At 37.0% G+C, this 26,701-nt stretch overlaps 1 long non-coding RNA gene across 1 annotated transcript in view; it reads right to left on the minus strand.

Moving 5' to 3' along the window:
• Positions 1,044 to 26,701, minus strand: part of LOC102158131 — a 39,611-nt gene continuing 13,953 nt past the window's right edge. Inside the window, exons 3-4 of the long non-coding RNA XR_002336702.1 lie at positions 18,880 to 18,996; positions 1,044 to 1,291 (exon numbers count right to left, since the gene is read on the minus strand). This is a non-coding gene — a long non-coding RNA (uncharacterized LOC102158131). The remainder of the gene's footprint in view (positions 1,292 to 18,879; positions 18,997 to 26,701) is intronic.

Below are 26,701 nucleotides of genomic sequence, written 5' to 3' on the forward strand. Positions count from 1 at the left end.
AGCTTCCTAAGCCAAAATGGAGTAGAGCAAAAAAGTGATGACCTTAGGACACAAAGCACAAAATAAAATCAAGATAACGCACTGATGCTCACAGACACAGTTCAAAGCCCTGGTGGCTTGAGGCTGAGATGCTGAAGGTAGTTTCTAGGGGAGGAACTTGATGGTGCCACCCTCATTGCTCAGGGTGTGTGCTGCCTCTATAATTGGGTCACTGCAAAACCAACCTTGAATGCTACTTTTGCTTTTTGCCTTTTTTCACCTAAGTGAAAATCCTCTTCCCATCTCTTTTGGTTATCAAAAAACAGCTACTGATGTTAATCTTTCATAAAAGCTAAGTATACATAAAGGGAAATTTTGAAAAGCAGGGGATACTTGTATTGTTTTTCTTCTTTCTTTTTTTTTTTTTTTGTCTTTTGTCTTTTTAGGGCCACACCCGTGGCATATGAGGTTCCCGGCTAGGGGTCTAATCAGAGCTATAGCTACCAGCCTACGCCACAGCCATAGACATGCCAGATCCAAGCCACGTCTGCGACCTATACCACAGCTCACGGCAATGCCAGATCCTTAACCCACTGAGTGGGCCAGGATCGAACCTGCAACCTCATGGTTCTGGTCAGATTCGTTTCTGCTGTGCCACGATGGAAACTCCAATGTATTGTTTTCTTTGGGGATACTTTCAGCCTGTCTTTAAATCACATTCTTTCCTACATAAAAGTTTTTCATGCTCCTTTTCTCTTTAAATCACTGGCTCTTCCTTTTATGATCTTGATTTTCTCCTCTATGCGTGCCTTGCTGAAAATACAGACAAATGTATCATGCATCAAAGATATCTAGGCCTCTCTTACTCATTGCTACATCCCCAGCACCTAGCATGATGTTTGGCATATAGTAAAAGCTCAATAAATATGGACTGACTGTTGGCCTGTGTTGTTGTCTATATACTTGGCCCTAATTGGCTGTGCAAATCAATCATAGATTGAAAGAAATTGTTGATTTTGATCGTAAAGCAAAATACTCAAAAGTGTATACAAGTCTCAAGGGGAGTATGTCCAAATCCTCCTTTTATGTCTGTCAGAACTTATTACAATGCCCTGGATCAGATAGTGCTCATTCAACAGTCCTTGAATGACAGAGAAAACTTGATTGTAGTATCCAAGATAGTCCTGACTATGATCAAATGTTGGAAAAGCCTCAACAATGGAAACTTGGAGAGTGATTTGCTTCAGACTGGTACAATCCATGAATGGATCTGCTGCTGGTATCTCGGTTATCTCTGTTGCAAGTTTGAGTTCTAGAACTGGAATTCAGAGAAGAGGATGTACAATGAACACAGAACAGAAAAAGTAAATTAAACTATTAAATAGGAATTCTTGAACATACAGAAGCCTTTTTTTTTTTTTTAAGGGCTCCACACATGGCATACGGAGGTTCCCAGGCTAGGGGTGTAATTGGAGCTACAGCTGCCAGCCTACACCACAGCCACAGCAATGCCAGATCCAAGCTGCATCTGTGACCTACACCACAGCTCACGACAACGCCAGATCCTTAACCTGCTAAGCAAGGACAGGGATTGAACCCGCAACCTCATGGTTCCTAGTTGGATTTGTTTCTGCTGTGCCACGATGGAAACTCCACCAGAAGCCTTTCTTAAAAGTGAATGTTATTTGAAAAGATACATGCACTCCTCTGTTCAAATTCAGTATTTCAATATTCTATATTCAATGTTTCAATATTCTGAGATCACCATAAAAGAATATATATATATACATATATGTATAACAGAATTACTTTACTGTACTGCAGAAATAAAAACAACATTGTAAGCTGAATCCCACTGTGGCACAGTGGAAAGGAATCTGACTAGTATCCGTGAGGATGCAGGTTCAATCCCTGGACTCCCTCAGTGGGTCAGGGATCCAGCGTTGCTAAGAGTTGTGTAGGTTGCAGACACCGCTCAGATCCCATGTGGCTGTGGCTGTGGCATGGGCCAGCAGCTGTAGCTTCAATTTGACTCCTAGCCTAAGAACTATATGCCATGGTGCAGCCCTAAAAAGAAAAAAGAGAGGAAAAAAGTGTGAATGCTATTAAGTTTTGAACTTGGGTATTTACAGAGGTAATTCTGTTCTGTAGATTTCTTCTTCTATGGAGGAATCTATTACAAAATTGAAGGTTCCTAAGACCTTTTAATATGTTTCTAAAATAACCACATCTAAACATATTAAGTAGATAAAAAGAATGTCAACAGGGTATTTTCCCACTGCTTACATAATAAAGTCCAAATAGCAGCATACAGTGCAAGGTCCTTTGCAAAACTACCTCCCAACTAGATGTTCTTGTCCCATGTCTAGCCTGGATTGTGGCCCAGAGTTTTTCTATGTTCTGTGGAACTCTAGTGTTTCCTAAGCAGAAGCTCAAGGTGCTGACTATGCCATGAGTAATAAAATCCTTGGTCTTTGACTTAGGAGGCTTGTGTCTCCTGCCATTATCCAAGGAACCATGACAGACTGGCTCATCAGCCTGCAAAACTTGGTAAAATCTCAGAGCTGTAACAGTTCCTGACGTTGTAAAGAAGCAGCCTCTGCAGGGGATGGGTTTGTAAGGTTTTTTTTTTTCCCCTGGGTGTCATCAAGTCTTGACCTAAATCAGGGCCTCTGGAGTGGGTCATTGCTGGATGACTAGGGTGGGGTGGTGTTGAAGTTGGAGGGAAAAGCAGTGCTAGGCTGAGGCAAATATCAAGTGAACAGGGGTGCTCTGGACTCATCTAGGAAATGCAGTCTAGTCTGGGTTAAGAGTGGCCCTGAATGAATGGACAGATTAGGAAATGGGTAGACCTGGGATGGCTCAAGGTAGCTCATGTCCCAGACTAAAGCAGTCAGAAACAGGTTGGCAGAAAGTAACCACTTGATTTCTTTTGATTCTAGAGTGTAACTTTTCATTTAGATTGAGTTCTTTTCCCTCCTCCGAAAGGGACTTGTAGGTCAGACTTTGTTTGCTTACAGTTGCCAAATCCTTGGACTGTTTTTGGCCCAGACATGGCAGACCCTCGTCAATTTCATTGTCTATGTTTAAGAGAAAGTGATGCTCTTTGCTTAATGGAGAACGTTGGCTGGGCCCTGAGACTTTCCTTGTTTTAGGGTGTGCTGGTTCCTGGTGTCCACTGGCTCTTTGCTAAGACCGTCTTCTGCTCCTGGGACTGTTCAGTCTTGAGTACTGGGTGGAAATATGGACTTTGGGCCTTAAGAGATCACTCTGGACAAAAAAAAACACCCCAAGTTGATAGTGGCAAAAATAGTAACGAATTTCCAAATGATGTGTCATTCAGTTTTCTCAACATTTTGGTTCCCTTGGGAATTTGAAACTGTTGGCTGTGCTCTTTCTAGAGGGGAATGTGGTTAAAATAGCAGTCGGTCTAAGCTGGCATGCCACGGGAGGTAGTGGCTAAGCCTCTTTGTACTCATAAACAGACTTATAAAAATGGATATGCCATAAAATGCAAGGGGCATAGTGTAGTCACATGAAAGTTTGTGGAGAAAACGCCCCAGCTCTTTCAAACTCTTAATTTGGGCCTGATTTATGGTGGCCTTCTAAGCTTTTCTATCAATGTTACTGGCAGGGTCTACAATAAGTTAAAAAATTTTATTACTTTAAGGAAAGTATTGAAAAGCAGTTTAAGTATCTTAGAAGTGTACGATGTTGTATGTTGCTCTTCGATTTGATTTCAGTGGGGAACCTGCTTCTGGACATTGAACTGGAAGCAAAAATAAATCAAACACAAATGGAAAAAAAAAAGTATAAGTCCTGAGCAGAACTGAGCAGAACTGGCTGTCATAAACCAAGTTCAAAAGGAGGTGTGGAAATTGAAGGGCAGAATTAGAGGACAATCCAGGAGAAGCTGGAAGAAGGCGATGGTGTCAGGAATTCCAGGCCACACTGGATTTCAAGGACAGCTTGATAAGAGGGAAGACCATCTGATCAGATGTGTAGGAAAGCAAAAGAGAAGTTTAGCTTGTTGACAGAGAGACTGGGAAATGTGGGCTCAGCGGAAATGAACCCAACTAGTATCCATGAGGATGAAGGTTCGATCCCTCACCTCGCTCAGTGAATTAAGGATTGGCGTTGCCGCAAGCCATGGTGTAGGTTGCAGACTCGGATTTGGTGTTGCTGTGTGGCTGTGGACTAGGCCAGGAGCTGTAGCTCTGATTCAGCTCCTATCCTGAGAACTTCTGTATGCCACAGGTGCACCCTAAAAGGCAAAAGGCAAAAGGCAAAAAAAAAAAAAAAAAAAAAAAAAAAAGATTATTCAAGTATATTGGCCTCTCAGGGTAGGTCATATAACTTTAAGCAAAACAAAGCACCAGACAATGAGGATCTGACCAGACAATTTCTCCAAAGCAAACTAGGTGGAAAGGGAGCTACTACTAATAACCTACTAAACTATAATCCATTTGTTTTGGGTGTTGGTGAGACTGTGCCTGATAATGCCTGTGACATTAGGAGCAACTAGAACAAGTATGGGGCTGTTGGTATCTCCCTCCTTTGGCTGGGGAGCAAAGTGTCCCTGACTGAGAGAGTCTGACCAGGCTTGTGCTGGTCAAGAGCCCCTCAACTAAATCTAGTAGAAGCAGGGGTAAAACAAAAGCTACATTCAGTCATGTTGAGAGGAGATCTGGATACCACCAAACTGATGGGCCAGAAGGTATCAGAAGTTCTGGGATAAGGTCAGGGGGTAAGCAGCCCTTCTTTCCTCCATTCAGTCAGTGTGTGTACATTATGTGCCAGGCTCTGTGCTAGATTTGTGGACTCCAAAGATGATAAGATATAATTTAGAGTCTTGTAGGTGAGCTAGACGAGCTGACTGAAATCGAGTGTTGTCAGAACTATGAGATAAGCCTACAAGGCGGTGGTGAGGAGTGGAGTAGGAGTTATGAAAAATGGCTTACCAAAGAGTTCCTGTTGTGGCTCAGTGGGTTACAAACCCAATTAGTATCCCTGAGGCTGTGGGTTTGATTCCTGGCCACGCTCAGTGGGATAAAAATCTGGTGTTGCAGTGAGCTGTGGTATAGGTGGCAGACACGGCTGGGATCCCATTTTGCTGTGGCTGTGGGGAACTTCCAAACGCTGCAGGTGTGGCCCTAAAAAGCAAAACAAAACAAAACAAAACAAAACAAAAAAAGCAAAAAAGGCTTCCTGGAGGAAGCGATGATTGAGCTGTGTCAAAAGTATAATTAGACTGTAGGCAGGTAAAGGTAAGAATCATTCTCACTGAGGTTTGTGCAAATCCTGATGCATTCAGGAACCTTCAAGATTTCAGGCAGAGTAGCTGAGGCTAGAGAGCTACAGAAAGCACCTTCTATGTCCTGATTCCTCTACAGAAGTGGAGGAACTTCAGCACTCACTTTTGGGTCTCCCAGACCAGCTCCAGTCATGAGACAGGGCTCTCTTAGTTACCTTTGGGTTGTTCTCTAGGCAAGTGCAACCTGGCTGGATTCCCTTTCATCACAGAATAGAATCTAAGCTCTCTCTTCCAAGCCTGGGGGGATGAGGTGGGGAGTTGGAGGGTGGAGAAGGAGAGAAGAAATGACCTCTTTATTGCACATTGACCACATGCTGAGATTCTAGCATGCTTCCATTTCATGTCTTTGGAATGAAGTCACAAACCATCATACCCAGGTCAAACCATGATGCGTTTTTCCATCAGCCTTCCCTTTAGCAGATAGATATAGACCCATATTTATCCAAGTAAATAGCAGATCCTGGGGAATGCACATATGACAATTTTTGGGTCTTCTTCTCCTGGGAGGACAAAAGTCTATCATATCCTTCAGGTCCTACAGTCCTTGGAATGAATTCATATTTAGCATCTTGCTTTCTGCCTTAAAAATATTATAGAAGAATGAAAATGTCATGTTTATTTAGATATTATCTATAGTGATGGATTGTTGCTGTGACTATTGAGTTGACCTGAATGCTCGAAGAGGCAGAGTGTATGCTAAAGTGAAAGTACTAGAATGCTGTATTAGCCACAAGATTCTGATGGTGCCAGTGCTAGAATGCAAATAATGAGCCTCACTTTGCCTGCCTCGTGTGGGTATTTGAAAGGTTAAACTATGGAAGGAATATGAAAATGAATTGTCGCTAGGATGCTATACAAGCAAAAGATGTTATTGGTTGACTTGCTCCTTGTCTAGCTTTCTAAGAAAACATTTTTTTTCTTCTGAAATATGTCTTCTAACCAGAAATGAGTGACCATGGTATTAAAGACTCTTTAATGAATTATGGGCAAATACATTTTTAAAAACCCAATAAAATGTTATCATTTAGGTCTGTCTTTTAGTAGCGTCTCAATGCATTGAGTAATATTTAGGATTCTTTATTTCTATCTGTATTTAGGTCTCTTTGCAAACTAGCAGATATTTCATTACATAATTTAACATATTTTGACGCCAGAACACTGAAACGGGTAGCAAATTCTTTGAAAGATAATTGCCTTAAAAAGAGGTTTAGCTTTATCTGAGAGAAAGGTATTGGTAATTTTGAAGCGTGCATTAAAAAATGGGTACAGAATTCAGACAGGAAGTAGTTCAGATCAGATGGAGTGAGCAGAATGCCTATCTTAATCGTTTAAATGTGCAAAGGGAGATGAGGAGTGAGGAAATCCTTAGAGGTGGAGAAAGAATTTCAAGCTTATTATCTTTCAATAAAGGGTGGTACTCAATATACAAATATTGAGGAAAGGGTGCAGAGCTTCCCTCTGGCAGCCATCAATTCTAGGATTAAATGTCTGCCTCTGATCCAGTCATCCTCCCAGCTTGCCAAGAGGCACACCTCCCTCTGTCACAAACCTCCAGAGGGAATCCTCGGGGTGTTTTTGTGGGCAGAAGGAACATCCTCCCACAGTTACTGGCAAGACAGCGGACATCAACTTGGGGCTTGGAAACCTCCCAGGAAGAAACATCAGAGAAGAGTTTTTATTATTTATTTATTTTCCCCTGATTTTTAGCCTGGACCAGAGAAAGTGTCTTGTTAGTGTCTGCAGAGGCCACCTGCTCCTACAGGAAATAGGCACAGGGTAGGATGGGTTTCTTTGTCCCTCTGTGCTAAAGGAAATACATAACCTACACTCATTGGAGAGGATTGACCTCAGACTTATCAAGAGGGTCATTTCTCATAGTATTTCTATAAATAGGAGACTTTTAATGAAGGACCAGTTTCCCACATTTCATTTACTGAAACGATATAAATGGGCCAGTGTCCCACTAATGTTTGAGAAGAATGGAAGAAAATGTTAAAGCCCTTGAATATTTACTGTGCCTGGGAATTATAATATGTTAATCTGCTGTTTTCAATAAAGTCTTTCTAACTAGTGCTCAAGATCACCGATTTCTATTTGTAGGGGAAATATACACACCCTTTAGAATAGATGCACACCCAAGCCTAATATACTTTTTCAATGAAAATTCATAAGTACATTATGCAAATTCTCTCAGTACATTAGTAATTAAGTTCTAGAAGTGAAATGCTGAATGCATTGTTTTCTCAAAATACTATTAAGTTTCATGTTTAAGGGACAGGAGTCATGTCAATATCAGTAGATTATGGTAATGAAATGTCTGCTGCATAATAATTTTTAAAATACAGCAAATGAGTTTTAACTTTGTATTTTATGAGGCTATGAAAAGAGGTTGGAAACTTTTTGAAAATACTGCCTGTGTAATTTCGTACCTAGCAAATCCTGTTTTGGGGCCAGTGTGATAATGCATATGCGGAACAGATTATTTCTTGCTAAATGGGTGTGGTGAGTCCCAAAGAGTAACTGGTTTTTTCTGTCTGCCCAGAGGCATGTGTCTGCCTGTTTCTGGAAGGGTGAGTCTGAACCACAGAGTATTTTGGTATTCTTTTTTCCTCCAGAGTGGTTCTAAAGAGGCTAATCTGACCTTAGAGCATATGCAAAATAGGAAAAAACCCTACCCCCAAACCCTGGGGAATTCGGGTACACATAGGATTTTAAATACATGCTAAGGAGGGGCTAGAGTTGACTGGTTTATGAAGCACATTCAGACTTCGAGATCCTCTGAGTATTAGTAGAATCAGAAAATGGACCTTGTGAAGTTTTTCTTAAAGAGAAGTTTTTAAGTAAATTAAAAAAAAATCAAAGAGCCCACAGCAAATATAATACTCAATGGAGAAAAGCTGAAAGCCTTCCCACTAAAATCTGGAACACGACAGGGATGCCCACTCTCACCACTCGCATTCAACATAGTACTGGAAGTCCTAGCCACAGCAATCAGACAAACAATAGAAATTAAAGGCATCCAAATAGGAAGAGAAGAGGTAAAACTGTCCCTATATGCAGATGACATGATACTATATATAGAAAACCCCAAGGACTTAACCCAGAAACTACTTGAACTGATCAACAAATTCAGAAAAGTAGCAGGATATAAGATTAACATTCAGATATTAGTCGCATTTCCATGTACTAACAATGAAATATTAGAAAAGGAATACAAAAATACAATACCTTTTAAAAATGAACCCTAAAAAATCAAATACCTGGGAATACACCTGACCAAGGAGGTGAAAGACTTATATGCTGAGAAATATAAAACATTCATCCAGGAAATTAAAGAAGATGTAAATAAACGGAGAGATATTCCATGCTCCTGGGTTGGAAAAATTAATATTGTAAAAATGGCCATACTACTCAAAGTGATCTAAGATTCAATGCAATACCTATCAACTTACCCACGACGTGTTTCACAGAACTAGAACAATCCAAAAATTTATATGGAACCACAAAAGATTCAGAATTGCCAAAGCAATTCTGAGGAATAAAAACCAAGCAGGAGGCAAAACTCTCCCAGACTTCAGGCAATATTACAAAGCCACAGTCATCAAGACAGTGTGGTACTGGCACCAAAACAGACAGACAGACCAATGGAACACAATAGAGAACCCAGAAAAAAACTCAGACGCCTATGGTCAATTAATTTTTGACAAAGGAAGCAAGAACATAAAATGGGAAAAAGACAATCTTTTCAGTAAGTACTGCTGGGAGACCTGGACAGCTGCATGCAAAGCAGTGAAACTAGAACACACCCTCATGGCACGTACAAAAATAAACTCAAAATGGCTTAAAGACTTAAACGTAAGACAAGATACCATCAAACTCCTGGAAGAGAACATAGGCAAAATATTCTCTGACATCAGCCTTACAAACGTGTTCTCAGGTCAGTCTCCCAAAGCACCAGAAATAAAAGCAAAAATAAACCAGTGGGACCTAATCAAACTGACAAGCTTTTGCACAGCAAAGGAAACCAATAAGAAAACAAAAAGACAACTTACAGAATGGGGAGAAAATTGTTTCAAATGATGCAAATGACAAGGGCTTAATCTCTAAAATTTACAAACACCTTATACAACTCAACAGCAAAAAAGCCAATGGAAAAATGGGCAAAAGACTTGAATACATATTTCTCCAAGGAAGATATACAGATGGCCAACAAGCACATAAAAAAAAGCTCAACATCCCTGATTATTAGAGAAATGCAAATCAAAACTACCATGAGGTACCACCTCACACCAGTCAGAATGGCCATCATTAATAGAAGTCCGCAAATAAGGAATGTTGGAGAGGGTGTGGAGAAAAGGGAACCCTCCTGCACTGTCGGTGGGAATGTAAGCTGATACAACCACTATGGAGAACAGTATGGAGGTACCTTAGAAAATTTTTCATAGAACTACCACATGACCCAGCAATCCCACTCTTGGGCATATATCCAGACAAAACTTTTCTTGAAAAAGACACGTGTACCCTCATGTTAATTGCAGCTCTATTCACAATAGCCAAGACATGGAAACAACCTAAATGTCCATCAACAGATGATTGGGTTAGGAAGATGTGGTATATATACAGAATGAAATACTACTCAGCCATAAAAAAGAACAAAATAATGCCACTTGCAGCAACATGGATGGAACTAGAGACTCTCATGCTGAGTAAAGTTAGTCAGAAAGAGAAAGACAAATACCACATATCACTTATGTCCAGAATCTAATATAAGGCACAAATGAACCTTTCTACATAAAAGAAAATCATGGACTTGGAGAATAGACTTGTGGTTGCCAAGGAGGAGGGGGAGGGGAGTGGGAAGGATTGGGAGCTTGGGGTTAATAGATGCACACTGTTGCCTTTGGAATGGATTAGCAATGAGATCCTGTTGTACAGCACTGGGAACTATCTGGTCACTTACGATGGAGGAAGATAATGTGCGAAAATAGAATGTACACGTGTATGTTTAACTGGGTCACCATGCTGTACAATAGAAAAATGACAGAACACTGTAAACCAGCTATAATGGAAAAAAATGAAAATCGTTATTAAAAAAATCAAAGAGGAACATTAATACTGAAAAATGCTCAAATCGAAAGCATATGTTTATTTATTGAGATGGATAGTTAGATCACTGAATTGTAGCCCTGTGTTACCTTAAAGTCAGCACTAGAAACTCTCAATTTCACCTAAGTACAGTTTTAGTTGCATCTCACACATCCGATATTTCATATTTTCTGTTATAATTCAGTTCAAAGTTTTTATTGTGAGTGATTCTTTGACCAATAATTTTTTTTAAAGAAGTGTATGGCTTCCCCGCCCCCCAAATGTTTGGGCCTCTTCTAATTACTTTAAATAATTGATTTCCAGCTTCATTTCATAAGGTTAATCATTTAAATTCTTTGAAATTTGTTGGGACTTGATTTATGGTCCAACACTTGGTTAATTTTGGCAAATAGTTTATATACATTTAAAAAATATGTTTGCTGTTGTACTGTACATAGCAATTAAATGTCACTCATTAACCATGTTTGTTAAAATCTTCTAAATCCTATGATTTTTTTTTCTTGTTCTTCCCTTTACTGAGAGCAATGCATTCAAATCTTCAAATCTAATTGTGATGCAACCATTTTTCCTTTGGTTCTGTCAAATTTTGCTGCTTTTGAGGTTATGTTATTAGAAACACATATTTATAATCATTAAGTCAATTTAGTGGATTGACCCTTTTACCTTGATAAAACATTTGCTACCTCTAGTAATACTTTTTTCCTAATATTGGTATAGCTCTAGTAATTTTTTTCTTATTACGTTGTATATTTTCTCCAAAGTTGTGTTTTTAACCCCTCTATGTCCTTATGTTCAAGGTATGTCTTTTTTATGGAATATATAGTTGAGTTTTATTTTTCAATCCATCTGATGCTCTCTTTAATTGGAGAATTTCATGCAAATTGCTGATATTTTTATTTTCAAATCTATCATTTTATTATTTGTTTCCTACTTATTCCTCTGTTTCTTTTTTCTTTCCCTTTCTTGTCTCCTTTGAATTGATGAAATGTTTTTATAAATCTATTTTTTCCTCTAGGTGTTGCTGAGTATATGTTATTTTATAATATTTTTGGTGGTTATCATAGACATTACAAAATGCATTCATGACTTAACTACAGTCTACACAATTTAGTACTTCTACCACTTCCTAATAATGTTAAGACATTACAACACTGACTCTGTATGTTATATTCCTGCCTTTTTTCTTAAATTTCCATGTATATATACTTAGCCCTTTTCTAGGAGTATTATTATTGTTTTCTGCTGTTACAAGTATTCAGAGTTCCTTTCTATTGCTTTTCATTCTATCTTGCATTTCTCTTTTTCTACCTAGGATTATTTTTCTTTTGTCTGAAAAACTACCTTTAATACTCCTTTTAATACTGATCTGCTAATGATGAACTCTCTCAATTTTTATTTTAAAAATCTTTATTTCTTCTTCACATTGAAAAAATAGCCTTATAAAGATACGATTTACATACCACAAAAGTCACCTTCTTCACTCTTCTTTTCCCTTGCTCCTGTACTTTTTAAAAAATTGTGGTAAAATACACAACATAAAATTTACTGTTAAATTAACCTTTAAGTGTATAGTTAACCTAACCATTTTAAGTGTATAATTCAATAGCGTTAAATATATTGTCAGTGTTATGCAATCAATTTCTAGAACTTTTTCATCTTGCAAAACTTCTTCTTCCCCTTCACTTTCGATGGTTATTTTTGTGGAGTATAGAAATATAGCTTGACCGTTATTTTATTTCAAGTTTCTGATAAGAAAGCTGTCACAAATGAACTTATTTACAAAACAGAAACAGACTCACAGACATAGACAACAGACTTTTGGTTGCCAAGGGGGAGAGGGAGGGCGGGAGATGACTTGGGAGTTTGGGATTGGCAGATGTGAACTATTACATATAGATTGGATAAAGAACAAGGTTCTATTGTATAGCACAGGGAACTATATTCAATACCACGTGATAAACCATAATAGAAAAGAATATGAAGCATATATATGTAACAATCGCTTTGGTATATACCAGAAACTAATACAACATTGTAAATCATGTATACTTCAATAAAAAAAGTAAGTGAAATTAAGAAACAGCTGTCATTGTTATTGTTACTTATTTGAAGGAAATTTTTTTTGTTTCTTTACCATAAATGATAACTCCATTACTTGATTATCTGTAGGTACATTTCTGTTGTCCACTTTGTTGTTGTTATTTAGGCTCTTGGTTGTTGGTAATTTAGCCTTTTCTCCTGCCATACATGCTTAGTAATTTTTGACTGAATGCTGGATATCAGGCATAAAAATTATAGACATATAGATGATCTTATATTCCTTCCAGGGAAAATACTCTTATTTTCTACTAATCTTTTAAAATAACTTTTATTGAATTATGGTTGATTAACAATGTTGTGATAACTTCTGCTACGTAACAAGCAGAAATTGATAACTGAAGCAAGTGATTCAGTTATGTATAAACACATATCCATTTTTTTCACTTTTCTCTAGGGAAGATATTCTTTCTGCTGGTAGACGGTGTGTGAGTAAATCCCTTTGAATTAATCAACAGTTAGGATGATTTGTAATGGAATTTCAGTCCATGCAAGGTCTGATATATTTTGATTTGTCCTCAGTCCTGGACATAGCCTTTCTGTGGTCTAATGAAAAGCCAAGGTGTTTACCTTGATGGTTTAAAAAAAAAAATTTAAAGCTGATTCAGAATGTTCTGTCAATATCTGCTCTACAGCAAAGTAAACCAGTTATACATATGCATAAAATCATTTTTTCACATTATCTTCCATCATGTTCCATCGCAAGTAATTAGTTATAGTTCCCTGTGCTATAAGCAGGCTCTGATTGCTTATCTGTTCCAAATGCAATAGTTTACCTTCCAAACTCCCAGTAATCCCACCTCCCGCAACTCCCACCCTCTTCCTCTTGGCAACCACAAATCTGTTCTCCATGTCTGTGAGTTTGTTTCTTTTATGCAGGTAGATTCATTTGTACTCTATGTTAGATTCCAGATATAAGTGATATGTGCTATTTGTCTTTCTCTTTCTGATTTACTTCACTTAGTATGAGAGTCTCTAGTTCCATCCATGTTGCTACAAAATGGCATTATTTTGTTCTTTTATGGCTGAGTAGTATTCTACTGTGTATATGTACCACATTTCCTTAATCCATCCACCTGCTGTTGGATATTTAGATTGTTTCCATGCCTTGGCTATTGTGAATAGTGCTGCAGTGAACATAGGGGCACATGTATCTTTTTCAATGAATGCTTTGTCCTGATGTATGCCTAGGAGTGGTATTGGTGGGCCATATGATAGTTCTATATTTAGTTTTCTGAGGTACCCCTATACTGTTTTCCATAGTGGTTGTATCAAGTTATATTCCCACCCACAGTGTAGGAGGGTTCCCTTTTCTCCACACCCTCTCTAGCATTTGCTATTTGTACTCTTATTAATAATAGCCATTCTGACCATGTGAAGTGGCACATCATTGCAGTTTTTATTTGCATTTCTCTAATAATTAGTTATGTTGAGCATTTTTTCATGTGCCTATTAGCCATCCATGTCTTCTTTGGAGAAATGTCTACTTAGGCCTTCTGCCCATTTTTCTTTTTTCTTTTTTTTTTTTAATGATTTTTATTTTTTTCCATTCTGCTCATTTTTCAACTGGATTTTTTTTTTGCTCTTGAATTGTATGAGTTGTTTGTATATTTAGAGATTAAATCCTTGCATCATTTGCAACTATTTTTTTTCGCCCATTCTGTAGGTTGTCTTTTTTTATGGTTTCCTTTGCTGTGCAAAAGCTTGTAAGTTTGATTAGGTTCCATTGGTTTACTTTTGTTTTTATTTCTATTGCTTTGGGAGACAACTGAGAAAACATTTTTAAGGTTGATGTCAGAGAATGTTTTGTCTGTTCTCTTCTAGTAGTTTGATGGTGTCTTATTTTAAGTCTTTTTGCCATTTTGAGTTTATTTTTATGTATGGCATGAGGGTGTGTTCTAGTTTAATTCTTGTGTTGTAGTTTCATTGTTGTATCCTGCCACTTTGCTGAATTTGTGATCAGTTCAAGTAGTTTTTGTGTGGAGTCCTGAGGGTTTTCAATATATAATATCATGTCATCTGCATAGAGTGACAATTTTACCTCTTCTTTTCCAATTTGGGTACATTTTATTTCTTTTGATTGTCAGATTGCTGTGGCTAGGACTTCCAATGCTATTTGAATAACAGTGGTGAGAGTGGACATCCCTGTCTTGTTTCAGATTTTAGTGGGAAGACTTTCACTTTTCTCCACTGAGTATTATATTTGCTGTGGGTTTGTCATAAATGGCTTTGATTATGTTAAGGTATGTTCCCTCTATACCCACACTGGTAAGAGTTTCTATCATGAATGAATTTTGGATGTTGTCAAATGCTTTTTCTGCATCTATTGAGATAATCATGTGGTTTTTGACTTTTTTTTTTTTTGTTAATGTGGTGTATGATTGATTTACATATATTGGACCATCCTTGTGAACCTGAGATGAATCTCATTTGGTCATGGTGTATAATCTTTTTTATATGTTGTTGGACTTTGCTGGCTAAAATTTTGTTCAGAATTTTTGCATCTATATTCATCAAAGATATTGGCCTTTAGTTTTCTTTTTTGGTAGTATCTTTTTCTGGTTTTGGTATTAGGGTGATGATGGCTTCATAGAACGTCTTTGGATGTGTTCCTTCTTCAACCTTTTGGAAACATTCAAGAAGAATGATAATAAGTTCTTTGTATGTTTGGTAGAATTCACCTATGAAGCCATCTGGTCCTGGACTTTTGTTTGTAGGAAGTGTTTTTATTACATATTCAATTTCATTTCTAGTGATCTGGCTCTTCTGTTGATCTATTTCTTCTTGATTCAGTTTTGGCAGGCTGTATGTCTCTAGACAGTTGTCCATTTCTTCTAGGTTGTCAAATTTGTTGGCATATAACTATTCATAGTAGTCTCTTATTTTTTTTTTGTTTTTGTAGTATTCATTGAGATTCCTCCTTTTTTATTTCTTATTTTATTTGAGTTCTTTCTCTCCTCTTCTTGGTGAGCCTGGCCAGAGGTTTGTCAATTTTGTTTATCCTTTCAAAGAACCAGCTCTTGGTTTTATTGATTGTGCACATAGAACATTCTCAAGGATTGACTACATACTGGGGCATAAAAATAACCTCAACAAATTTAAGAGTATAGACATTATTTCACATCTTCGCAATGGCATGAAACTAGAAATCAACCACAGGAAAAGAAATGAGAAAAAACTGACTCATGGAGACTAAACAACATGCTAATAAAAAACCAGTGGGTCAACAAGAAAATCAAAATGGAAATTTAAAAAATACTTGAGATAAATGATAATGAAAACACAGCCACTCAAAATCTATGGGATGCCACAAAAGCAGTACTTAGAGGGACATTCATAGCAATACAAGCCTTCCTCAAAAAAGAAGAAAAATCTCAAACCAACAACTTAACCCACCACCTAAAATAATTGGAAAAAGAACAAACAAAACCTAAAGTCAGCAGAGGGAAATCATAAAGATCAAAGAAGAAATGAATAGAATAGAGATCCTTGGATTTCCTGTTGTGGCTCAGCTGTTAACAAACCTGACTAGTATCCATGAAGACAAAGGGTTCAATCTCTGGCCTCACTCAGTGGGTTAAGGATGCACTCACATTGCCATGAGTGGTGGTATATGTTGCAGACACAGCTTGGATCCTCCGTACTGTGGCTGTTGCATAGGCCAGCAGCTATAGCTCTGATTTGACCCCTAGTCTGGGAACTTCCATGTGCCATGGGTATGACCCCAAAAAAGATAGAAAAAATAAAATAAAATAAGATCCTTGATGGTTCTTAAGAGCCAAACTTTATCTTTCCATTCCTGTGAACATGCTGCAAGCTCTGAGCTTGTAAGTTGAAAGCTCTGCTTATCTACTAAGCCCCATGGTGCTTGAGTATTGGCAAATTTCTCAAGAGGCAAATTGAAGGAGAATATCAAGTTCACATTTGTGTGCATCTGTTCCCTCTGTGATTTTGTCCCTTTAAGTGTTGCTCCTGAGTGCCCTCGAACAGCTGATTTCTTTTATGGGATTTGGTCCAGCTTCTTGCTGAGAATGTTGGTCTGATAGTTGTGGATGGATGTCCTCTGGATTCCCTTAAGTCAGGTTGAAGCTAATGTCTGCATATGATAGTCTTACCTGGAAATTCAGGTCTGAACAGAACTTGTAAGTTGCTGTTCATCTCTCTGGAATGTGCCATCACTGTTTCATTTTAGTGGGAAAATGGGTAAAGGACATTAATATTTCACAGAAATAATGTAAAAGTGGCCAGGAAATCTACAAACAAATACTCGACCTCAATTAAATGAATAGAAGTTGAAATAAGGAGATGATTTTCCTCCATCAGATTGAAAAGAGGAATTTTTAGCTCCTCTCCTCTCCAGAGAATTGGGAATGAGACTGAAAGTTCCAAGTTTCTAATAACATCTCATTCCCATCCAGGAGCCTACCAAGAGTCCCCTCATGACAACAAAATATGCTTCTATTACCCACAAAATTGCAGAGGACCTAGGAACTCTGTGTCAGAAATGTGATCAAACACCACATATAAATATATAAGAAGTAGGAACCTGGGACAGAGATGAATATATATATATATACACATATATATATGTGTATATATATATAATGACTTGAAAGCTATTCTAAACACCACTATGTATTATTTATCCTCACAATAATGTTATGAAGTGAATATGATTAGTATTAATCCTATATTTGAGGAAACACTGACATTCAGAGAGTTAATGTGCCCTAGATCTCTCAGATTGTCAATGACAACTCCAAGAATACTGATTGCAGTGTGCACACCCTTGCCCACTAATTCAGACCATCTCTCAGTCCTACTTCTAAAACTTACTCTACTGACACAGTCATACACATGTACAACAAGACATGCACAAAAGGTTCCCTGTAATATTGCTTGTAATAGTTAAAAACTGTGACCAAACTAAATAATCACCCATATGGGATTATAAAAATAAAGTCATCCATGCAAAATATCGAAGCAATGGAACTCTCTGCATCAGTTAGTAACAATAATTTAGGTCAGAGTTCCTGTTGTGGCTCAGTGGGTTAACAACCTGACATAGTATCCATGAGAATGTGGGTTTGATCCCTGGCCTTGTTTGGTGGGTTAAGGATCTGGCGGTGCCACAAAGTATGGTGTAGGTTGTAGACATGGTTTGGATCCTGCAGTGCTGTGGCTGTGACGTAGGCCAGCGGCTGCAGCTCTGATCTGACCTCTAGCCTTGAACCTCCATATGCTGTGAGTGCGGCCCTGAAAAAAAAAAAAGACAAAAAAAGAAAAAAAAGATATGTATATATGGGTATATATATGCAGTTAGAAATGTCCATATTGGTATACATACTAAATTGTTAATAGTGGTTTCCTCTGTGAGTAGGATTTAGGGGCAGTGGTGAGGGAAGACTTTTGCATTTTAATTTATACACGCCTCATCTTATTGGTATTTTTACATATTGAATAACCATTACTTTTGTGTTATTTAACGTTTTTATTTTAAAGGATTTAAACATATACAAAAGTGGAAGATAGACCATGTATCTCCATATATGTAATATCTAGTACCGCCAACAATGATAAGGGTTTTATCTTATTTATTGCATATATCTTCCCTCTCTTTTTACTTTGCTAAAATGCCTTGCAGCAAATCTCAGACAGCATACCATTTCACTCCAAACTAACTCAGTATGCGTCATAAGAATTATAGAAGTTTTATTACACAACCACAGTGCCATTATCATACCTCACAAATTGACAATAATTCCTTGGTATCATGTAACACCCTGGCTATAATCTCATTGTCCCAATTGTCACAAAAATGTCTTTTTACAGTTGGTTGGTTTAAAACAGGATCCAAATTAGGTTCTCACATTATATTTAATTATTACATTGTTTTTGACTCTTGTTAACTTGGAACACAGTCCCTTGCCTTTTTTTTTTTTTTTTTTCGTGCCATTGACTTGTAATTTAGCAATTATTAAAAGAATTTGAACACGGATTCCCATAGCTACTTATGTAAGGTGGCAACCCATGTTAAATTAGGTGGCAACTTTAAATTCTATGGAAGTAGTAAGACATTTTAATTCTATTTGTATTTCTTCCTCCCATCGTCCATCAATACTGTATTTATCAACTAACAAATGTTTATTGACTGTTTAAGGTGATTTGAGCAAAAGACGTTTTGAGAGAGTAACAGTAGATGAGAAATAAAACGGAAAAAAGACAAAGTCATCAAGTTTTTAATTTCATTAAGCATAAGAATAGACTAAAGTTCTAATAGTTTTGCTTTGAATTAGAAATTAGGTTAATCAAGCTTATAGTTAAAATGGCCATAAATGTGTTTTGTGTTAAATTCCACATTAATGTTCTTTGGTAAGTCATACCTTTTTTCTTCTTCTCTCTTTTCTCTCTTGCTCTGTTTCTCTTTCTTTACATATAATCAGAAGTCATTGGGGTGGATGCTGCATTTCCTCCGATATAGTCTAGTGAATTTTAAATACCTTTGAAAAGATGAGAAAATTTAAGAACTTTCAAAGACGGGCAAGTCAACGTAATTACAATCTCAAGACAGAATTATTCAGAGCGTTCTCATTGTGGCACGGTAGAAACGAATCTGACTAGCATCCATGAGGATGCGGGTTCGATGCCTGCCCTCGCTCAGTGGGTTAAGGATCCGGCATTGCCATGAGCTGTGGTGTAGGTCGCAGATGTGGCTTGGATCCCACATTACTGAGGCTGTGGTTTAGGCCAGTGGCTACAGCTCCAATTCAGCCCCTATCCTGGGAACCTTCATATGCTGCCAGTGCAGCCCTAAAAAGACAAAAAAAAAAAAAAAAAAAAAGGAATTATTCAGTAAAATTCAAAAGTATTCAATGCATAATAAATAAAGCCACACAACATTGTCTACAGCATTTGGGAGAGAATGTCACCATTGGAATGGCATCATTCTCCCGGATCCAAGGGGACCTAATTAGCACTAATGGAGGGAAAATAGCAAATGAGAGCAGGAGCTCAATATTTTATCAGGGAAAATTATCCTAATGGACAGATTGATCAGTTAATGGAAAATTCCCAAGAGAAGTAATGTTAATGCAACTGAAATATGTAATTAAGAAGGCAGAGAATATGGTGGGTGCGGGGGGGGGGAGAGAAATAAACATACTGTTTGTAATTATTTATACAACGCTGCCCAGATCGGTTCTGTTTAGAACATTTCAACTTTATTTTGGAAAAAGGTGAAAAGGCTGTATTCTGGAGTTCCTGTTGTGGCTCAGTGTTAATAACCTGATTAGTATCCATGAGGATGTGGGTTTGATCCTGGCCTTGCTCGGTGGGTTAAGGATCCCATTGTGCATAGGTTGCAGATGCAGCTTGGGTGCCACATTGCTGTGGCTGTGGTGTAGGCCTACAGCTGTAGCTCTGATTCAGCCCCTAACTTGGGAACTTCTGTATGCTGCAGGTGCAGCCCTACAAAGAAAAAAGTAAAAGAAATAAATAATAAAAGAAAAAAGGCTCTATTCTTAGTGAAGGAATATCTAGAAAGAAAACAGAATCATGAAACCTAGATTTTGCTATCATGTCCTTAGTTCTGTTTGTTTGTTTGGCCATGGCATGCAGCAGCTTGATGTGGGATCTCGGTTCCCTGATCAGGGATTGTACCCAGGATGCAGTGGGGACAGTGCTGGATCCTAACTACTAAACTGCCAGGGAACTCCCTCATGTCGCTTGATGATGTGAGCATATGCATTCTAGAAATTCCCAGAGAAATTTCATATTCTGTTACTCATTTACTTCCATATCATAAAACTTGCTTAATTACAATATTATCATGGTATTGCAGAATTTTGTTTAGCAGTACCATGCTCTATGAATAGTTCAGTTTATAAGCCAGTTGAAAATAGTAAACTATGTATTCAGTGTGTTAGCAAGTTGAAAACAGTTACAAAATTGAAGTCAAGGTAATGTCTGTTTTTACTCAGAATGTAATCCTGTAAGCTAAATCAGTCTGTATTGATTTAATTTTGGTTCCTGAGGATAGAAATAAGTTTTCACAGCATGACTGTGCTTTGCTCTTATTGATGTTGCCTAAGGAGAATGAGAGAAGCCAAAAAAAATTCTTTAAAAAGTTTTTAGGAGTTTGATCATTTAGGCTAGCCCAAGTAATCTTAGTCTAAAAATAATAGATTATTTGGTATTACTAAACTCAGAATATAATCTCTCTATTGTACTTCCTTTTAATAATATTAGGTGGAAAATTTAAAGTTGTAGAATGAGCTGAGACTCCTCAAGAACTTTACCAAAGCCCTTTTAATTAAGCTTGGATGTGTTAACCAGAGGTACAGTGATAATACATAATCTTTCTAGTTCGTATTAGCTGAATATATTTTTTTTTTACTTTTAGTGAAAGAGACACGAGTAGAACCAAAAAGTGATTTTCCTTTCACAAGTTAACAATATCCATGTGAATCATTCAGATTTACTGTATCCGACTTAACTGACCTAGATCTTCTTTTTGTTCTCTGTTGTGTAGATATAGGCAGAGCCTTTAGAATTTAAATCAACTTTCAGAAGCAAGTTTAAGTGCATATAAATAATGGCTTATTAATAAGAGTGAGGGTTATTGCAAAAGGTTCCAAGCTAATCACAGGGATGTGTCTGGCTAATTACATTCATTATACTTGGACTACACCCACTGGCTGCATTTGTTTATTTAAACTGGCTGGCCATGTTCTAGGACACATTTATGTGAACGATGCAAAATACTTTCTTATTTGACAAATGATCACCCAGGCAGTTAATCTTGATTCTGGAATTAAAAAAAAAAAAAAAAAAAAAAAGGCTGGAAGTAGAATTTGAAGTCTATCACCAAGGTAATGGATCTGCCTGGAAACATCCCGCAGATGTCAAAAGAAAGTCTATATGGAAACAGCAGCCTTCATATTTGACAAGAATAAATTCAAATTAAAGGTAATTTAGGCCTAGTGAACAGATAATTTGCTACACAGTGTTCTATTTTCCTCTTTCTTTGTACCCAGACAGGCACTGTGCTTGATCTCTTTTGTGTCAGTGTCTGATTCACAGGGTGTTCCCAAAGCAAAACCATAATGCAATTCTCTATATGCTTCTGTGGGCATAATGCCATATTCCCTATAAATTCCCTGCAATTATTTCTGCAACTATAGAGTTGCGTCTTAGTCTTTAGCTCTACTAGGTTTGCTAAATCACATTCATGATGCAATAGTAAATGCTTGTTGATATCAAGATGATACTAGAGTATGAGTCCTTGAGGACAGAGACCTTATTAATTGCTCTTGTACGGCTGGGATGTATATATAGAAGGCCTGGCACATAGTACAGTGAACAGCCTGTACTATAGATTTGATGAAAGTGTTATCGTCCTATTGTTAAGTCAATGGATGTCTTTACCCACTGAATGGCTAGAACGCTAGGTACCTAAAGGTGACTAACACCTCTTGAGGTTGGGGTTACTATTACAGATCACTGAAATGTGCTGTGTTCTCTACCCAGCTAAAACTTTAGGGAAAGTGGATTCCTACTCCAGAATTCCCACATATAGTCCTCAAATCAATTCAAGGCTTTCACATTAAAGGATAGTAATTTAAGATTTCACTGCTTCAAAAGAGTTAGCAGTTTAACATTTTACTGTTTCACTGTGGCACAAAATAAGACTATCCGTGACTTGAAGTATTGTAATTCCAGGCATCCATTTATTTCAGGCTTTGCAGACTGTTTAGAAGGTAGGAAGTTGATAGGAATGGTAATAATTCCGGATGTTGGTGCCAAATTTGAAGAGTCACATGATATTTCCCATTTGATAGTCTGGAGAAAGTATTTTTTGGTGTGTTTTGTTTTTATGAGCATTATTGAAAGGTAACTGTTTAATCAATTGCATGTATTTATATTAACATGTAAAATATGTTTTAGGTTCTTTACACACCTTGGAAAATGTCACCACAATCAAGACGACAAACACACCCATCACACCCAAAAGTTTCCTTGTGCCGCTTTATAACCTTCTCCCCTGCCTTCTCCTCAAGAAACCACTGATCTGTTTTCTGTCACTCTAGATTATTTTGGGTGTTTTAGAATTTAATATAAAAGGAATTATATAGTACGTGCTCTTTTTGTCTATTTGCTTTCACTCAGTATAATTTTTTTGGATTCTTCTATGTTCTGTGTATCAATAGTACATTCATTTTTATACTGAGTAATATTCCATTACATGGATTTACTCCAATTTCTTTATCTATTAACCTGTTGATGGACATTTGGGTTGTTTCCATTTGGGATATTATGATACAGTCACTCTGAACATGCTTATGTAAGTCTTTGTATGGACCTGTACTTTCATTTCCCTAGGTAAATAAATATTTAGGAGTGGAATAGTAAGATCCTATGGTAAGTCTTTGTTTAACTTTCCAAAAAACCGCCATGCTGTTCTCCAGTCCAGCTTACATTTCTACCCACAGTTGAATGAGAGTCTCAGTTGGCCTGACAACACTTAGTAGGGTCAATCTTTTAAATTTTAGCCATTGTAATCGTTGTGTAGTAGTATCTCATTATAGTTTTAATTTGTATTTCCCTAATGAGAAAGTTGTTGATCATTCCTCATAGGCTCATTTGCCATCTGTGTATCTTCTTTGGTAGTCTGTTCAAATGTTCTGACCATTTAAAAATAATTACATTTTGGAGATCCCATTGTGGCTCAGTGGTAACGAACCTGACTGGTATCCATGAAGACATGGGTTTGATACTTGGCCTTGTTCAGTGGGTTAAGGATCCAGTACTGCCCTGAGCTGCGGTGTAGGGCTCAAATCTGGCATTGCTGTGGCTGTGGTGCAGGCTGGCAGCTGCAGCTCCAATTCAACCCCCTAGACTTCAAACTTCCATATGCTGTGGGTTCAGCCCTAAAAAGACCAAAAAAAAAAAATTATATTGCTTTTTATTACTCTTGAATTTTGAATATTTTTTTAAAATACAGTTTTTGCATTTCTCCAAGTAGGCTGCTTTTCACTCTTAGCCTTAAAAGAGCAAAAGTTTAAAAATATGACAAAGCTAATTTATTATTTTGTTGTTGTTGTTGATTAAGTTTTCAGTGGCATAGCCAGGAAATCTTTCCTAACCCAAGGTCACAAAGAGTTTCTCCTGTGCTTTTGCCTGGAAGTTTTATAGCTTTAGATTTTACACTTAGATCTTTGGTGCATTTTAAATTAAATTGTATATACAGTTTGAGATATGTATTGAAGTTCAACTTTTTGTATATTAATATCCATTTATTTCTGCACATTTATTGAAAGACTATCCTTTTTTATTGAATTGCCTGTTCATATCTGTTAAAAAGTCAAGTGTCTACATATGTATGAATCTACTTTTGGAATTGCTATTCTGACCTGTTAATCTATTTGTCTTTATGTCAATATCACTGTCTTAATGACTGTAGCTTTAATCATAAGTATTAAAATCAGGTATTGTTACTCTTCCAACTTTGCTTTTCATTTTCAAAGTTTTTTTGACTCTTCTAAGTCCTTTGCATTTCCATATTAATTTTAGAACCATGTCAATTTCTATATAAAAACTCCTTTTAAAAAATAAAACTATGTTGACTCTATACATCAAACAGGAAAACAGATATCTTAACAACATTAAAATTTTCAACCTATAAACATGGTATATCTCTCTATTTCTTGAGATCTTCCTTAATTTCTCTGAGCTATGTTTGATAGTTTTCAACATTTCATGAGTATCTTTTGTCAGAATTTTCCGTAAATATTTCATATTTTTAGGTCATTGTAAATGGTATTCTCTTTTAAATTTTAATTTCTTATTATTGCCAGTATTTAGAAATAAAATATATTCTTCTATGTCAATCTTATAATCCACAACCTTGCCAAACTCACTGATTGGTTTTAGTAGCTTTTTGTTTGTAGATCCCATAGCATTTTCTACATGAATGATTACATATGTCTTCTCTGAAAAAAGACATTTTATTTTCCAATATGGAGGAATTAATTTCTTTTTCTCGTCCTTTTGTGTTGACTAGAATCCCCAAGTGAATGTTAAATAGAAGTCCTGAGAGTGGACACCCTTGCCTTGATAATGAGCCTAGGGAGAAGATATTCCATCTTTCACCACTAAGTATTATGTTAGCTGAAGCATTTTTTTTGTTTGTTTGTATTATTTGCATTATATATTACAATCATCTTGTGAGGTCCATCTTTTAAAAGCATATCTATAAATTGATAAATATTCCTTGCTCTGATGTTCTAAATAATAGATGTGAAGGATTAGAAGCATTTTTCTAAATGATTGTGTAAAACTCACTTTACTTTCTACATTCTCAGTTCAGTAGACCATGGTTGGCCTCCTATCCCATCCTAGATATATAGCAATAATTGAGGATGACTGCCAATATCTTACAGGGTTTTTTTTTGAGCATACTGGGGCATTGCTAGAGTCTAAGCTGTATTTCTGGTTAGGGTTCAAGTGTATCTGGCCTGCTGGGTGAGTTGGCCTGCCAGAGATCTATTTGCATGAATAAATGCAGCTTCCTAGGGAAGAACACTTGCTTAGGAAGGACAAATCAGGCAGGGAAGACTTGGCTTAACAGATGCTTCAGCCATTGGAGGAAGCCTTGATTTAAAAGTAGCACCTTGTCAGACTCTGGTCCAATGCCCCATAGGTCTTACAGAAAATAAGATTTGAATATATCAGTGTCCACAACCTCTCTCTAAGACATGAAGACACTAAGCATCTCTTCTTTGGTCTCTAGACACGAGATCAGAAAGGTAGAGATGCATTCTCCCTTTTCTAGAGGGAACACAACATGGCTTTGCCACATACAAGTTTCCAGAGCACTTGCCAACATTTAGCATCATGATAATTTAGCATCATGGGGACTGACTCCTGCAGTTGCAAAGTCTCCATGCAAGTAGTGGAAGGAAACAAAACAGATCTGCTCCTGTGGACTCTCAGGTCCGAATGGAGGGATTTTGAATGAATCTGGAGATCCCAAAATTGTGGTTGGGATCAAAGTCAGAAGAAATATGGGTTGTTATTATTAATGTACTTAATTCTATCCTCTAGATGGGTGTTATATGGTGAAATGTGAACAGCATATTTTTTAAAATTTTTATTAGAGTGTAATTGATTTACAATGTTGTGTAATTTCTGCTATACAGCAAAGTGACCCAGTCATACATATATTTACATTCCCTTTCTTCTCTTATCCTCCATCATGGTGTATCCCAAGAGACTGGATACAGTTCCCCATATTATACAGTAGGACCTCATTTGGGCAACATATTTTCATTAAGTTAATTTAAAATATATTTATTTTAATTTTGAGTCTAGTTAAAGAGATACACAAAAGAAGAAAAAAAGATGATAAAATCAACTACTAATCAACATGTTTTTATAAGGAAGGCCTCTTGTTTGGCACGATAATTATTTTCCTGCTATTCTTGACTATTTTTAAGTGATGAAAACTTTGCTGTGATTTCCAAGTGCTAATTAATTCTAAAATTCTCTCAGGTCTGTAAATGGTAAAGGGTGCAGAGGATGTGATTTAGAAAAATATTGTCTACTTTAAGTTCTGTTGGTGTATAATGGCTTAGTTTTCTACTGCTATGCCTTTGTCACTGGATTTTGAGAAATCAGGCATAGCCACTGACTGGAAAAATGGCAAAATAAAGGGATTTTTATATTAGAATATACTATTAAGGGGTGGTAGCCTGTAAATGCTATTACCCATTTCTTTGTGAACAGTTGCAATTTAGTTGTCATAAACAGTGTTGGTGATGCTCCAAGCGTATGCCACCTGGAGCAGGTATTGCTTTAGTGATATAGAACCCATCTTTCACAAATCTTCACTCTGGTGACTTTTGCAGTGGCCTCTAGTGTCCAGAACCTATTAGAGTAACTAAAGAAGAGGATGACTTCATAGGTATTTGGCTTGCCGAAGGGGACACTCCCTCCAGGTACCATCATCTTCTACAACATAAGATTTTGTGTTGTTTGAGGACAAGAATATTTCTAAAATGGGTATAGTATTATACCAAAATAATGGTATTAGTAGTAGTAAATATGTTATAGCTATGCCTTCTTAGAACTTCCAGGTACTGTTTCCCTTGGTGTCTTTATTATTTTGATATCAACTGCCATTTCCTTAAAACATGTTTTTTTTTT

This window comes from Sus scrofa, chromosome 11, assembly GCF_000003025.6.
Source record: "Sus scrofa isolate TJ Tabasco breed Duroc chromosome 11, Sscrofa11.1, whole genome shotgun sequence".
Classification (NCBI taxonomy): domain Eukaryota; kingdom Metazoa; phylum Chordata; class Mammalia; order Artiodactyla; family Suidae; genus Sus; species Sus scrofa.